General features: G+C 48.3%; 1 protein-coding gene across 1 annotated transcript in view; it reads right to left on the reverse strand.

Annotated features, from left to right (window-relative positions):
* Nucleotides 1-9851, reverse strand: part of LOC146673231 (uncharacterized) — a 28689-nt gene extending 18838 nt beyond the window's left edge. The window contains exon 1 of the mRNA XM_085401896.1: nucleotides 9528-9851. The gene's annotated coding sequence lies outside the window, so the exon portion shown is untranslated. The remainder of the gene's footprint in view (nucleotides 1-9527) is intronic.
* Nucleotides 9852-12799: the final 2948 nt, after the last annotated feature.

Raw genomic sequence — 12799 nt, forward strand, 5'->3', positions numbered from 1 at the left:
TTCCCAGAGCGACTACGCCAACACGTCCGCCTGGCCATGCCTCAGACCCTCCGTGAGGCGCTCCTTGAGGCTGAAAGGGCCGAGCCGAAGCTCACCTCGCGACCTAACCAGCAGGCGCCGCCCCACCAAACTACCCCCAAATCAGAGCCGCAGACTGCGACGGGGAGGGGGGGGGTGTCGCCGAGATGTCCCAGCTGCAACCCTCGGTGCCCCGGAGGCGTCCTCGTCGACCGACCGACCGCTGCTACCGGTGCAATGAGTCTGGCCACGTGGCGCGTGACTGCCCAGCACCAGCCCCGAAGACCAGAACTATGCAGCCTCAGGGAAATGAGGAGGGAGCGGTGTAGCGAGGGGACCACCGGTCCAGCTTCCTCTTCCCCTCCAAGGACGATGCACAGTGGTGGCACCTCAAGGGACTCTACCTGAGCTGCTGTGTTGAGGACCAGCTATGCCAGGCCCTGGTGGACACGGGGTCTACCATTTCCCTGATACGACCTGGCGTGCTCCCTGAAACATCCGGGCCACTGGTGAAGGGTTGGTTGCCCACAGACACCCAGCTGATGACAGTGACGGGGGAGAAAACTGTTATGCGGGGGAAGAAACCGTTGCGGATCCGAGTGAAGGATCTAGAGCTGGTGCACGACTTCTGGCTCACCAACATTCAAGACCAGTGCATCATTGGCCTGGATCTGCTGAGCCGCTGGGGGGCCTGCGTCGACACCGCGAAGCTGGCTATCACTCTTGGCGCAGAGACTTTTGCTCTCCAGCGCGGCCAAAAGCAGGGAGCGGGGACCAGACGAGACAGGCGTCGGGCAGCTGCCGCTCAGCAGATTTCGGATGCCGGTGGCTGTGGGTCATCTCCACTCGCCTCAGCCTCTCAGCCTGACAAACCTCCTTCGACCGAGACCATCGAGGCTGTTGATGACCTTTGGCAGCGCAGCAGCGTAGGCCTCAACGTTGACCAGCGCCAGCGGTTGAGGTGCCTCCTGGACAAGAATGTGGACATCTTTGCCACCAGTGACAAAGTCTGTAGGCAGACGAGTCTGGTCCAGCACACCATCGACACCGGCTCTGCTCAGCCCATCCGTCTGCGCCCACACCGGCTGCCCCTCTCAAAACGGCAGGTAGCAGAAGAGAAGATCCGTGAGATGGCTGCGGCTGGGGTGATCAAGCCATCCAATAGCCCATGGGCGGCACCCGTGGTTCTGGTGGGTAAGAAGGATGGCAGCCCGAGGTTCTGCGTGGACTTTCGCCGTCTCAATGCAGTCACCAAGAAGGACTCGTACCCGCTGCTGCGGATCGACAAGGCCCTAGATTATGTTACCGGCTCCAGTTGGTTCAGCTCCCTCGACCTACGCAGCGGTTACTGGCAGGTGGAGCTAGCCCCCGACGCAAGGCCTAAGACTGCATTCACCATTGGACATTGGATTGTCTCACCTGAGCGAGGTCTTGAGTGCCATCCGACGAGCTGGGCTGCAGCTCAACCCCGCGAAATGCTGGCTGTTGGCGAGAGAGACCACGTTCTTGGGCCATGTGATCAGCGCTCGAGGTGTTGCCACTGGCCCCGCAAAAGTGGCTGCGGTCCGGGACTGGCCGACTCCCTCGAACGTCAAAGAACTGCGGAGCTTCCTGGGCATATCCTCCTACTAACGTCGGTTCATCAAGGGGTTCGCGACGATGGCCAACCCCCTCCACCGTCTGACTGACAAGGGACAGCTGTTTGGCTGGGAGGAGGCCTGTGCTGCGGCTTTTGCACAGCTGAAGGAGGCCCTCACCAGAGCCCCAGTCCTGGCCTACCCCGACACCCGGCAACCTTTCATTGTGGACACTGACGCTAGCAGTGTAGGAGTCAGGGTGGTCCTTTCCCAGCAGGACGAGGCTGGAGAACGGGTGGTGGCGTACTTCAGTCGTGCCTTGGGGCGAGCCAAGAGGAACTACGGCGTGACCCGGTGGGAGCTGCTGGCCGTAGTGCTAGCGGTGCAGCACTTCCAGCCATATCTGCACGGCTGCCGGTTCCTCCTGCGCACTGACCATGCATCTCTGACTTGGCTCCTGAACTTCAAACACCCAGAAGGGCAGGTGGCCTGCTGGCTGGAGGTCCTTCAGGGCTATGACTTCGAGATCCAGCATCGGGCAGGTCGACAGCATGGCAACACTGATGCCCTCTCCAGACGGCCCTGCGTAGCCGTGGAGTGCCGCTACTGCCTGCGACAGGAGGAGCGGGCCCAGGAGGTGCTGGGGGTGGCTACTGCTCAGGCCACAGCCAGCGGAGGGGGGTGGCTCCCATTGACAACGCAGCAGCTGAAGCGGGAGCAGGAGGCCGACGCGACGTTGGTTCAGGTGGGGGCCTGGCTCGAGGCGGCGCAATGCCCCGCCTGGACAGGGGTGTCGGGACAGGAGCCCGAGGTGAAGGCCTACTACTCCCAGCACAACAATCTGGAGACGCACGACAGCGTCCTGTACCGGAGATGGCGGGCCCCCGGTCAGGGCAGAGATCTCCTGCAGCTGTTGGTGCCTCGGTCGCTGCGGTCGCAGGTGCTTGAGCTGGTCCACGGCTCGGTGGGGGCAGGACACTATGGGAACGCCAAAACTCTCCGCAGCCTCAGGGGACGGTTCTACTGGCCTGGCTGTCAATGGGATGTGGAACTTCATGTGCACTGCTGTGACACCTGCACGGCACAGAAGGGCCCAACTCAACGCTCCACTGCCCCCTTCAGCAGTACCTGGTGGGGGCCCCAATGGAAAGAGTGGGAGTGGAAGTCCTAGGGCCTTTCCCCGTCACCGAGTCAGGGAACCGGTATGTGTTGGTAGCTATGGACTATTTCACGAAGTGACCAGAGGCCTACGCGGTGCCGGACCAGAGCTCAACGACGACGGCCGAGAAGATGGTGGAGGAGATGTTCACCCGTTTTGGGGTCCCAGCTGAGCTCCACAGTGACCAGGGGCGTAACTTCGAATTGAAGGTCTTCGGGGAGATCTGCTGGCAACTGGGGGTGGAGAAGACGAGAACCACACCGCTCCACCCACAAAGCGATGGCTTGGTTGAGCGCTTCAACCGCACGCTGGCCACCCAGCTCGCCATTCTCACCAGCGAGATTGTAACCGACATCTGCCCCTGGTCCTTTGGTCGTATCGGATTGCGGTGCAGGAGTCCAGCCAGTGCACACCTGCCGCTCTGATGTTTGGACGGGAGCTCCGGACGCCTGTGGATCTGGTGTTCGCCCCCCCCCCCCCGAGCTGGAGATTGATGGTGGGCCAGAGATGGACTACTACAGGAGGCTGAGGGAGCGGCTGCAGATGGTTCATGACTACACCCGCCAGGCCCAGGCCAGCGCCGGAGTACGACAGAAAAGAGCCTACGACACCAAGTGCCGAGGGGGGGTTTTCATGCCTGGCGACAAGGTTTGGGTGTATTGCCTGGTTCGCAAGAGAGGAGTGTCCCCCAAACTCTGCAGTCACTGGCAAGGGCCGGCGGAGGTCGTGGAGCAGCTAACAGACGTGGTGTACCGTATCCGCATGCCGGGCCCGGGGCGCATGGTGGTGTTGCACCGGGACAGGCTCTCACCGTACCGACCGCTCGCTCCGGCAGACGCCGGGGCAGGGGATGATGGTGGCACCCCATGTTCTGACCCGAGTGACTTTTCCCCCGCCGTGCCACCTGATAAAATAACACATTGATTCGTGCCATATAAAAAGTGAGACCTGTCAATTCAGATTATTTGTCAAATATACACTAATGAATCAATTTACATCAGCAGCCTAACAATTGTTATGATGATAAATACTAGTTAATCTATAGCACCAAATCATCAGTCAGTCACCCGTGACCTGGCCTCTTCACCTCTGTCCGAGCTACAGCATGGCAGAGCTGCACTGTTACCTGACAATTAGGACATACATGACAATAAGAATAAAACGGGTAGCTGCTTCAGTGTTTCTGTCAATTTGTGCAGATCGTGACTCATCAGTAATGTTTGCAGGGTGAGTGCATTTTTAAAACAATTTGTGCAAACTGCACTACAAGGTGGAATAGTTGCAAAATCATGACTACCTCAAGATATTTGTCTCAAAAATTAACCGTATGAATATGTCAGTGCCATAGGATGAAATTATTGTGTCACCAACATTTTAACGTTAGACATACAATTTTAACAGCCTAAGTAAACTAATATCCTGGCTTGCTCGAAGCTGCCGTTTTCTCTGACAGTTTCAATCAAAATTAGAAATGCTGCTCTGAGACTGAGAGAATTAATAGTGCTGCCTGTTGTGCAGTTAGTTTCCAAAACACGTTATTCGTGGTTACATACAATTTTAGACTGATGCTGGCCAAAGCCTAGCATAGCCTGTAAAGTTATTATGACAGACACATTTTATGAGTGAACTTGGCTTTAAGTGACTTACAGGTTTCTTTGAAAAATACTTTCTTACACTCAACAAAAATATAAACGCAACACCTTTGTTACTGCTCCCATTCCCCATGGGATGGACGTAGAGACCTAAAATTCATTCCAGATACACAATATAACCATCCCTCCCAAACAGTGGTCACAAATCAGTCCAAATGTGTGGTAGTGGGCACATCTGCTATATTGAGATAATCCATCCCACCTCACAGGTGTGCCACATCAGGATACTGATCTGACATCATGAGTAGTGCACAGGTGTACCTCAGACTGCCCACAACAAAAGGCCACCCTGGAATGTGCAGTTTTTTGAGCTATTGGGGGTCTGGGGACCCAGAACCGGTCAGTATCTGGTGTGACCACCATTTGCCTCATGCAGTGCAACACATCATCGCATGGAGTCTATCAGATTGTCAATTGTGGCCTGTGGAATGTTGGTCCACTCCACTTCAATGGCTGTGCGAGGTTGTTGGATATTCGTGGGAACTGGTACACGCTGTCGTATACGCCGGTCAAGCACATCCCGAACATGCTCAATGGGTGACATGTCCGGTGAGTATGCTGGCCATGCAAGAACTGGGACATTCTCAGCTGCCATCTGCCCTGAACAATGTGAACCATGATTCATCCGTGAAGCGCACACCTCTCCAACGTGCCAGACGCCATCGAATGTGAGCATTTGCCCACACAAGTCTGTTACGGCGACGAGCTGGAGTCAGGTCAAGACCCCGATGAGGACGACGGGCATGCAGTTGAGCGTCCCTGAGACGGTTTCTGACAGTTTGTGCAGAAATTGTTTGGTTGTGCAAACCAATTGTTCCAGCAGCTGTCTGGGTGGCTGGTCTCAGACGATCTTGGAGGTGAACCTGCTGGATGTGGAGGTCCTGGGCTGGTGTGGTTACACGAGGTCTGCGGTTGTGAGGCCGGTTGGATGTGCTGCCATATTCTCTGAAACGCCTGTGGAGACGGCTTATGGTTGAGAAATGAACATTCAATGCACGGGCGACAGATCTGATTGACATTCCTGCTGTCAGCATGCCAATTGCACACTCCCTCATTGCTTGTGGCATCTGTGGCATTTTGCTGTGAGACAAAACTGCACATTCCAGGGTGGCCTTTTGTTGTGGGCAGTCTGAGGTGTGCACTACTCATGATGTCAGATCAGCATCCTGATGTGGCACACCTGTGAGGTGGGATGGATTATCTCAATATAGCAGATGTGCCCACTACCACACATTTGGACTGATTTGTGACCACTGTTTGGGAGGGATGGTTATATTGTGTATCTGGAATGAATTTTAGGTCTCTACGTCCATCCCATGGGGAATGGGAGCAGTAACAAAGGTGTTGCGTTTATATTTTTGTTGAGTGTATATCCAGGTTCTTCCTTGTTGCTGCCGTCCTGTCCTTTTTGCAGGTCCTCGCAGCGCAGGCTTGCCGCTGCTAAAACTAAACAGAGCTCCCTGAAAGGCACAGCCAATCGCATTGGCCATATTTGTCACATGAGGTAGGACTCCTGTAACCCACATCAGATTTGTGGGTTGTGCTGCTGCATAAGGTTGGAGGTGTAATTTTCCCTCCCCGCCGCTAGGAGGCGAGTATGCCTTGAGATGACTTTCTGTTAGTCAACATTTCCTATTGTGGACGCCATTACTCAAGAGGCAACTGCCAAATTAGCTGGAAGATCCTGGTAAGAAAAGCTGAAATAAAAGTTAAATTCGCAATTTATCTTCACATACTAGCTGTTAACAGATGGCTATTTATTAGGATCTGAAATCTGTGAAATACGGTCGTGGGAAGCTGCGTCAGCCGGGCGAGCTATCTCACCACTAGCCCCGGTAAGGGATGCTACATGAATGTAAGCGCCATGAAGACATGTAGTTGACTGCTGTTAATATATTTCCTGTTTAAAAACAACCAATCGGAGTTGTGATATTTATGTTTAAAGTACTGTAACATCACTGATGTACAGATGTTTAATTTTAAGTGCTAAAGAATATATTAAAATGTGCCCAGCTAACCGCTAGTATTAAGCTACTGCTTAGTGATTTCTGTGTATTTCTGTGTGTTCTAACATTACTGTGATTCAGTTGATTTAGTTAGCTTTCCAAAACGTTGGAGAAGCAGTAATATCGTCATGTAGTGCTTAAATGCACAGCTTTTAGTTTTGTTGACTTAAAAGTTAACTCATTTGATAAAGATGCAAAAAGTTCATAAAATGTGATTATAAAATGTGAGGGATCTCATTACTCTGTTGAACGTATTAATGTTTAAAGAAGTTGATATATTTTTCTGAGAAATAATTCAAGTTGAAATATCTTAAAAAGAAGAACAGTTAAAAGCGAGCTGTTAAAAGGATAAATATGGGAGAGTCTTACAAGTTTATTTATTCTTAAAAATGGTAAATATAAGGTATATTTTCTGTTGCACTAAGACCTTGTGTGATGTAACTCAAGTTATTTCATGATGGTTGAGACGCTGTATAACTAAAATAATTTGTTATACTTGAGCAATACTTGGCTAAAAGATGAGTGATGGAAGAAGCATAGATAAAATAGTAATGTATGCACTCTGAACTGTGTGCATAGATTGGTTTTTGACCAGGACAGGATCATTCGAGATCTGAACCCTGTGGGTTAAGTGGCGAGCCAATCCCAAGAGAGTGACTGTTGACGGACCCGGGTGCGGTGTGGCCAGCCGTGGGATCCATCTTCCGCGAACCTCAGGACTATTACTACATTTCTTGACACAGATAAGACTAACACTTTAAACATCTACCCGGGTAGCGTTAGAACCAATGGACAGAAACACACACACACACACACACACACACACACACACACACACACACACACACACACACACACACACACACACACACACACACAAGGAACTCTAATTTCTCTTTCCAAAGAGAAGTGCACTGAGCAACAGGAGCAGAAGCTCTTTAATTGAAACTCTTTGGAGAATTTCCTTGAAGAGGATGTTGGTTTTGATTTTATTTTTAAGCCCTTTAATGTGCGTTTGTGCACTGTAGGATGCCGGCTTTAGACAGGCAGGGTTTGTAAACTTTACAACTTTCAATACAGTTTCTATTCAAATCACATCTTATCTATCATTGAGTGGTTCCTTCTCTGCTGATCCTTTCAAGGCTCCATAGTTTTACCCAGTGTTGGTCAAGTTACTTGAAAAAAGTAATCAGTAACTAATTACTGATTACTTCCCCCAAAAAGTAATCCCGTTACTTTACTGATTACTTATTTTCAAAAGTAATTAATTACTTAGTTACTTTTTAAAAACACGATTTACAACCTGAAGAGGTGATAAAGCGATAGATCTTTCAGCCCAATTCTACTTTTTCTACATAATCCTTCATACAAAATGTAATCAAATGGAAAAGTCTCTTTTTTTTAACTTGTTTTATCAGTTTTAATCTTTTAACTTCATGCATCAAGCAAAGATTTAATTATATGCAACATTCTCTGACTTGAATAAATTAGTTTAACATTTAAACCTATTTTCTGCACATTCCAGCACATAAAATAAAATATTTTTTGTGTTTACACTCACTCTTTCAAATAGATGCACGTAAAACACAGCAGAAAATAAATAAAGTCAAAAACTCAGCGGTCCTGTTACTCTATTTTCACCTGTAAAGCAGGACTGCGGTAGGCGGCGGTTTACCCTGGTGCAGGTGTGCTGCGGTCAGTTGAAGAATCCGCGAGTTTCTCTGTGAATTTCCCATTACGTCGTTGCGCACTCGGTGCTTGCTTGGAAGTTTAGGGGTTTTTTTCACTGTAAAAAGAAGTTTTCTTCCCATGCACGATGGACGCTAATTGTAACGCGTTACTGCCCATCTCTGGTCTTACCTGGAACTTTCTGATACTGGTCCAAAGTTGTCAAGACAATAATTTAATGCATATCTCATGTTATTTAATTGTAATACCTGTTACACTCCAGTAGAGAGCATAATTTAACTTTTTCTGCACCGCTGGGTGAATGAGACAATGACAGATCTTTTCTTTTTTTTTTTTTCTATCAGGTTTGTTTTTCTTTACTCAAAGAGATCAAATTATTGGTGGGGACAATTCAATAATCGCTGGATATTGGTGGGGACATGTCCCTTCCGTCCATGCCACATCTATGCCCTTGACAGAGAGAGAGAGAGCTGTGCATGAAGTGTGATTTTTATCGTGGTGGAAGCAAAACAGCAAATGTCAGAGGGAATTCATGATGACATTTATCAAATGTGAAGTTAGTTTGCTGCTTCTTTTGCTGCTGCCTCGGTCAATTTTGGTTGGAGACGTAAACACAGAGCTGACCCGACGCAGCAGAATCGCTGAGCTCCGACAGTCCGTCTGCCGTGTCAGGTGAGAAAGGCGAGAAAGACAAAGAACTGAAGAAGCTTCTCGGATGAGAGGTGAGACGTCTTCAAGCAACTTATAGGAGTCCAGACGCTTTTCTTTGCAAGCTCCTTTGATCGAAGAGACAAAACTGATTGATGATGCGTCGGGTGTGTGTTTACGTCTTTGTGTGGAATCCGTGTACCTGCTCTCACTTAATGTTTGGTGGATGTTGAAATAGTTTAATCTGAGAATCTGGCGTTTCTGGCAAAACAAAGTTATATTTAAAAGTCAATTCAGGATTTAATGATTCGATATCGCTTTATTCAAACTACTCACCTCCCTCTCTCCACCTGCACTTTCAACTGGACCACGACCAATCAGAGAGGTCCCGCCCCTGACTATCTCTGATTGGTTTAGTCCACGATAGGGGCATAACGTGTGTCTGTTGTTGACCACACGGAGAGTTGCGGAGATTTTTTTTGTTGTTGTAGTGCGACCAAAGATTTTTTTTAGTCGCACCATTGAAAAATTTGGTCGCATTAGCGACCAATTTGGTCGCACTCTAGAGCCCTGCCTGCAGCCCATCCTTTTGTTCATACTCCAAGACTATTTTTCTATATGTATTCTTACTCCCTGGCAACCGCCATTTCATAATGTTGCAAGCAATCACAAACTCTACAGTCTGTTTAACTCCAGTGTATACCAAACAATCTATTATTCTCAACAGAGCTAAACTCAACATAAACTGAACCCACATTAAAGTTAGCTCGGTGCTTACCTTTAGATGAGCCCACAAACCGAGAGAAACTCCGTGATGAAGCTGGAATTCTTTCCAAACACAGGAAACAGATCAGGGAGCAGAGACCCACGTGGTTCACGCTGATCTCAGCTACGATCCAGGAGACGAGGGTGTGCAGATCGATGCAGACATCGATCCAAACGTTGGTAGTGGTATATGTTCCTGTAAGTTCACTACTTTACTCCCGTTTCATGAAAAAGCAGCTCTCTCTGTTCGACTCTCCTCTCCTGCACAGACACTTTGCTCCGCCTCCTTTTCCGGCTCTGCTGTGATTTGTTGCTGCGCGGTCACGTGACCGAGCTTCACAAGGTAACCACACTGCGGTCAAGTGAGCCCTCACTTACGAAGTCGCAGTCAAGCTAGCCGCCCCGCCAGCCGCACCTAAAATGTTGTTGCACTACTCTTACGCATATTACGGTATAGGTGCCGACTGGCTTAGAAACGCAGTGTTTTCTGTCCTGACACTATTTTACTTCACAATCCACTCCCAGTTTTGGTTAATCTCCACTTTCACCCCTGTGATCCACAGCCCAAATTACTGTATGATTCAGAGAAAATTAACAATAAAATTTACCCAATTTACTCAACTATACTTTTAATGTCCTCATCTTTGAGCTCAGATTACAGGAAAACTGAAAGAGGTGACGCAGATATCTCACTGGATTCTGACTCTGGGTGACCCCCACTCTGCATGCTGTGATCCACAGCCAAAATTACTGTACAGTTTTTGAGAAAATTGATAGTAAAATCTTCCCATTTTGCTTTACTGTACTCTACATATTGACATCTTTGATCTCCGATTACAGGAAAACTGTAAGAGGTGACGCAGATATTTCACTGGATTATGAATCTAGGCCATCTCCAGTCTTCACCCTGTGATCCACAGCCAAAATTACTGTACGGATTTTGAGAAAATTGATAGTAAACTTTGCACAATTTACTCTACTGTACTCTATATATTCTCATCTTTGAGCTTAGATTACAGGAAAACTGTAAGAGGTGACGCAGATATCTCACTGGATTATGACTCTGGGTGACCCCCACTCTGCACCCTGTGATCCACAGCAAAAATTACTGTACGGATTTTGAGAAAATTGATAGTAAACTTTGCACAATTTACTGTACTATACTCTATATATTCTCATCTTTGAGCTCAGATTACAGGAAAACCATAAGAGGTGACGCAGATATTTCACTGGATTCTGAATCTAGGCTGTCGCCACTCTGCACCCTGTGATCCACAGCAAAAATTACTGTACAGTTTTTGAGAAAATTGATAGTAAAATCTTCCCATTTTGCTTTACTGTACTCTACATATTGACATCTTTGAGCTCCGATTACAGGAAAACTGTAAGAGGTGACGCAGATATTTCACTGGATTATGAATCTAGGCCATCTCCAGTCTTCACCCTGTGATCCACAGCCAAAATTACTGTACGGATTTTGAGAAAATTGATAGTAAACTTTGCACAATTTACTCTACTGTACTTTTAATATTCTCATCTTTGACCTCAGATTACAGGAAAACTATAAGAGGTGACGCAGATATCTCACTGGATTATGACTCTGGGTGACCCCCACTCTGCACCCTGTGATCCACAGCCAAAATTACTGTACGGATTTCTGATAAAATTAAATCCTATTCCATTACCAAACAAAATGAGTTCATTGAAGTATTTGCTTAACTACAAGAAATGTCTTTCCACACACAATTTAAATTTTTCAAAATGTCATTCACACACCACCTCAAGTATCAACTTCAGTTTTAGACATTATTTATTCAGTGCTTAATCACAACAATAGTCAACTTAAGGCACTTACATAATAAGTTAAACCTTACAATAATACATACAGAGAAAAACCCAACAATCATATGACCCCCTATGAGCAACAGTGGGAAGGAAAAACTCCCTTTTAACAGCAAGAAACCTCCGGCAGAACCAGGCTCAGGGAGGGGCGGCCATCTGCCTCAACCGGTCAGGGTGAGAAATTACATTTCTCAGATTACTGATTTCTCATATTACTACTACACAGTTTAGATACACTCAACAAAAATATAAACGCAACACCTTTGTTACTGCTCCCATTCCCCATGGGATGGACGTAGAGACCGAAAATTCATTCCAGATACACAATATAACCATCCCTCCCAAACAGTGGTCACAAATCAGTCCAAATGTGTGGTAGTGGGCACATCTGCCATATTGAGATAATCCATCCCACCTCACAGGTGTGCCACATCAGGATGCTGATCTGACATCATGAGTAGTGCACAGGTGTACCTCAGACTGCCCACAACAAAAGGCCACCCTGGAATGTGCAGTTTTTTGCGCTATTGGGGGTCTGGGGACCCAGAACCGGTCAGTATCTGGTGTGACCACCATTTGCCTCATGCAGTGCAACACATCGTCGCATGGAGTCTATCAGATTGTCAATTGTGGCCTTTGGAATGTTGGTCCACTCCACTTCAATGGCTGTGCGAGGTTGTTGGATATTCGTGGGAACTGGTACACGCTGTCGTATACGCCGGTCAAGCACATCCCGAACATGCTCAATGGGTGACATGTCCGGTGAGTATGCTGGCCATGCAAGAACTGGGACATTCTCAGCTGCCATCTGCCCTGAACAATGTGAACCATGATTCATCCGTGAAGCGCACACCTCTCCAACGTGCCAGATGCCATCGAATGTGAGCATTTGCCCACACAAGTCTGTTACGGCGACGAGCTGGAGTCAGGTCAAGACCCCGATGAGGACGACGGGCATGCAGTTGAGCTTCCCTGAGACGGTTTCTGACAGTTTGTGCAGAAATTGTTTGGTTGTGCAAACCAATTGTTCCAGCAGCTGTCTGGGTGGCTGGTCTCAGACGATCTTGGAGGTGAACCTGCTGGATGTGGAGGTCCTGGGCTGGTGTGGTTACACGAGGTCTGCGGTTGTGAGGCCGGTTGGATGTGCTGCCATATTCTCTGAAACGCCTGTGGAGACGGCTTATGGTTGAGAAATGAACATTCAATGCACGGGCGACAGATCTGGTTGACATTCCTGCTGTCAGCATGCCAATTGCACGCTCCCTCATTGCTTGTGGCATCTGTGGCATTTTGCTGTGAGACAAAACTGCACATTCCAGGGTGGCCTTTTGTTGTGGGCAGTCTGAGGTACACCTGTGCACTACTCATGATGTCAGATCAGCATCCTGATGTGGCACACCTGTGAGGTGGGATGGATTATCTCAATATGGCAGATGTGCCCAC

This window comes from Rhamphochromis longiceps, linkage group LG3 (genome assembly GCF_057381845.1).
Source record: "Rhamphochromis longiceps isolate RC_006_pf linkage group LG3, R_longiceps_female_GT1.1, whole genome shotgun sequence".
Taxonomy (NCBI): domain Eukaryota; kingdom Metazoa; phylum Chordata; class Actinopteri; order Cichliformes; family Cichlidae; genus Rhamphochromis; species Rhamphochromis longiceps.